Source organism: Brassica napus, chromosome C5 (assembly GCF_020379485.1).
Source record: "Brassica napus cultivar Da-Ae chromosome C5, Da-Ae, whole genome shotgun sequence".
Classification (NCBI taxonomy): domain Eukaryota; kingdom Viridiplantae; phylum Streptophyta; class Magnoliopsida; order Brassicales; family Brassicaceae; genus Brassica; species Brassica napus.
Window position 1 is genome coordinate 37,778,890 of NC_063448.1, and position 4,432 is coordinate 37,783,321.

Here is a 4,432-nt window from a genome sequence, read left to right on the forward strand (position 1 = left end):
AACATTCCTATCATCATCACTGCATCTTGGATTGGATTACAAAAACCTTAACATGCCCATACTGTAGGGCAAATCTTGCTTAATGTACATGAGATCCGCTATCTCATCTAACATATTTGTTTGCTTTATTTACCTTTTCGGAATAAGCCGTCTCAGATTTTGTTATCAAATCTTTATCTTAATAATCTAAGGAAAAACATGAAATTAAAAATAAAATTTTGATATTTTAGTTGTCATTGTCATAATATTTTCCTACACAAAAATTGTTGCACGTATTAAAATATTTGCTAAAAAATTAATTATTATCCATACATTTTTGGAAAATAATCATTCTTTCAAATTTAGTTTAGTTATCTTGATTTAATTGTTTCAATGTTTGTATTACTGATAACCAAGAATAAGAAGTGGTTGTGGGATAATATTTTATGTTTTTTATATTGCATAATTTACTGAATTTTAATGGGTGGTTGGTCGAGGAAAAGTTATATAGAAACCTAATTATCTACACAGACTATTAACTATAACGAAACTCCTTGGATAGTAAAAGTATTAGAGAGTTATATTACGTGACAACTCTATATTTTTTTATGAGAAATTCTTCGGATTCACCAACCAATAGTGTTTGAGTATTTGATATTTGATATCTTTTAAAAAAAAAAACAAAATTGAATTTCCAAATAAGATTATACTTTTAAAATAAAACAATAAAAATACATAAAAATAGTTACAAAAAATAAATAAATTAATATTGTTAAGTCTTCAGCAAAATACTAAACCCTATACCCTAAATCGTAAACCCTAAACCCTAAACGTTAAACCTTAAACTTTGGATAAACTCTAAATCGTTGAATAATCTTAAACCCTAAATCATACATTAAAAATAAATTTTAATAACACTAAACCCTAAATCCTAATCACTAAACCCTTGGGTAAAATCTGAACCCTTGGATAAATCATAAACTATAGGGTTTAATTTTAAATATTTTTGATTTAGAATTTATGATTTATCCAAGGGTTCAGGGTTTATCCAAGGGTTTAGGGTTTAGTGATTAGGGTTTAGAGTTTAGTGTTATTAAGATTTAGTTTTTAATGTATGATTTAGGGTTTATAATTTTCCAATGGTTTACGGTTTATCCAAGATTTAAGGTTTATAATTTAGGGTTTGGAGTTTAGGATTTAGGGTATAGGATTTAGTATTTTGTTAACTGTTTAACAATATTTATTTATTTATTTTTTTACCTATTTTTATGTATTTTTATTGTTTTATTTTAAAAATATAATTTTATTTGGAAATTCAATTTTGTTTCCTTTTTTAAAAGATATCAAATATCAAATACTCAAACACTATTGGTTGGTGAATCTAGGGATGAACCCAAGAATTTCTTTTTTTTTTTATTTATGAGTTCAACACCTTTTGTTATTCTTGGTAATATGGATGGTGATGGTGGTTAGCGAATTAATTGTAAAAACACATTAACTACGTTTATAACAAACTTTTGGAAAGAAATCAAAACTCACACAATCTTATCAATACACATTATTATTTTAATACAGAATCATTATTAAATCTCATAATCACAGGAAATCTTAATCTGAAAAGGAAAGGAGTATAATTAATTGTATCAACATTAGCAATATTTCTCTATACCTTACAAACAAAAAAAATAAAACCTATAACAAACCTCACCTCTTTCAAAACGCATCTTCCTCTCCCACAGCCGCAAGAAACGTACACGACCATTTTCGCAGGTCAGTGACAGAGGTGAGAAGGGAGGGAGCCGTTGAGTTTGTTGGAGTAAAGGTCGAAGCTTTAAAACCTACTCGACCATCTTCGCGACCAGTGACAGAGGTGAGAAGGGAGGGAGGTAAGGATCGGCTCTGTAAGAAGCTTTGTAAGCATAATGGTTACGCCACTGCTCCGACCAACCCGTTCAATCTGCAGGTAAATATGTTAACTTCGTTCTCACTCCTCACCAGCATCACCCTATCCAATCGAAAACAAATCCTACATGCTTGATGTCTATTTTCTAATACAATTTTATACTGTTGCTCTGATTTTTAGAACAATTATTTGGTGCCTGTTGCTTTGGTGCCTATTGTTATATATTTATCTCTTATAATACTGTTTGTGTGGTTAATTATATTATTGGTGCAAAATTTTATAAAATCGTATTTCTTAAAAAAACTTGAAAATATTAGCAATTCGATTTGACAAATTATTTTTTTTTGTTTATTGTAATTTTCTTAGATACTATTAAAACGTAAAAATTATAACCGAATTGATTAGTTTTAGAATGTCATAGAATTTAATATCTCTTTCTAATTTATTTAAAATAATACATAAATTTATTTTTCTAATATAACAATGCAAATTTTTAATATCATTAACTGTAACATATTTTGTATTTACGTTTACGAGTTAAAACTAAATTAAAACTTAATTACAACGTAAATTTCTGATAGATACAATAACCAATTTTGGAAATCTGTTTTCAAAAAAAAAAAGATTCCAAAGATTTCAAGAAGATTTGTTATTGTTTGATTATTAATATTTGTACCTTGAATAAACTAAAATAAAGATATGGTGCTAATATTATAAATCCATTTCATAAAAAAGTTGCTATATTTGAAAACAACATTTAAACGAAAATCTTCCAGAGATCGATTATACTAACATTAAATGTAACATATAATGAATGCAAATTTTTAATATAATTAAATGTAACATATTTAATATTTACGTTTACAAATTAAAACTAAATTAAGATTTAATTGCAAAGTATATTTCAGATAGATAAAATAACCATTTGTGGAAAATCTGTTTTCAAAAAAAAGATTCCAAAGATTTCAAGAAGATTTGTTATTGTTTGCTTATAAATTATGGTATCTTGAATAAACTAAAATAAAGATATTACAATATATTATAAATCCATTTTATATAAAAGTTGCTATATTTAAAATCACATGCTCATTGCAACAGCTACATAAAATAAATAGAACAATGCTATATATATTTTGATGAAAATTTAGTTTAATTACTTAATTTAATAAACAAAATTTTAATATATTTATCTCTTATAATACTGTTTGCGTGGGTAATTATATTATTGGATGCTGATCATTAACGCTATTGATCCTGAGAGCACGACCTCCACTACGCCACATTCAAGACAATCCCTTCTTCCTCCGTGTTAGCTGATCTTGACCTATAAATAGAGCAAGCTTTATTGATATGACATGCTCCCCATTCTCCCATTCGTAGATTTTACCTTCTCATAGAAACCAGCTACTCGCATCATTCAATGGAAAACAAAACGGTGAAATCAACCGGTAAGACCCCTATTGTTGCTGTCGCTGCTATAACTGTGGCCTCTTGAGATTCTGCCAAGATGGTTAGTTCTCTCACATTCTGATCTTTTGATTCCATTTCCTGAATCTTTTAGCCAAATTTCGAGTCTCGCAAAGTTTTAAGATTCTCCATTGTCTATATTATGATTTATGATTTGATTACTAACTCCATACCCTAAAACTGATTCGAAAACCTGATTCTAAGGTTTAAATCACATTTACCTTAATTTTGTGTTTTCATTGATATAAGCTAAGTTTTTTTTCTGCTTGAATGTAACAGGTTGAATCCAAACCAACAGGTTGAATCCTTTCGTGAATCATCCTTAGGTGATGCATTTACGTTTAAAGTACTTCTATATTTCAATCCATAATTGGATACGTTTATGCTTTTGTTCACACTTCTCAGATCAGAAAACGAATGCACACAACCAAGATATGCATTATAAGCTAAGACTAAGCTGGTGTTGAAGAAGAAGACAGAATCTGGAGAAAAAATCTGAGAAAAATAAATCCATCTGAAAAAAAATTATGAGGAAGAAATGTATCAGACCAAGCAAAGGGAAAGAGGAAGAAGAAGAGTGTTGGTACAAAGTTGTTTCTTTAGGAGCTTGGTTTATCGGGATTGAAGTTGAACATATTGATGATAGACGATTATGCGGCGGCCCCTAATTACGATAATATATACTTTGAAACTAAAGCCTTGAAGTGAAGAGATCCCTATCTTAAAAGAGATGTCTTGTCCTTATGGTGATTGAGCGTATAAATCAAAGGAACCATAAACTTTTATCCAAATAAGAAAGATATGTTGAGCAATGTTATTGAGGTTAAATATGAAAATGGAGAAACTTGAGATGACAATTGCTTTGCAAATCCAACTTTGAGATGACTTTGCTGAAGTGAATATTGAGTAATGAATGTCTTTGAAGGAACCATTGGACAGTCGTGGTTCCCGGATCATATTTTTCAGCAGCGGCGGAAAGGGGAACTGTAGCGAAGATGATACTGGAGTTTAGAACCATAACTAAGCTATGTACAGCTAGGACTGGACCGAAGGGAGAGGCCGCGTCAACGTTGGGTTGGGAGG

The 4,432-nt window shown here is 29.4% G+C and overlaps 1 long non-coding RNA gene across 1 annotated transcript; it reads left to right on the forward strand.

Annotated features, from left to right (window-relative positions):
- Positions 1-1,279: 1,279 nt before the first annotated feature.
- Positions 1,280-4,185, forward strand: LOC125587815. Its single transcript, XR_007324192.1, has 2 exons — positions 1,280-3,392; positions 3,629-4,185. It is a non-coding gene; the product is annotated as an uncharacterized LOC125587815 (long non-coding RNA).
- Positions 4,186-4,432: the final 247 nt, after the last annotated feature.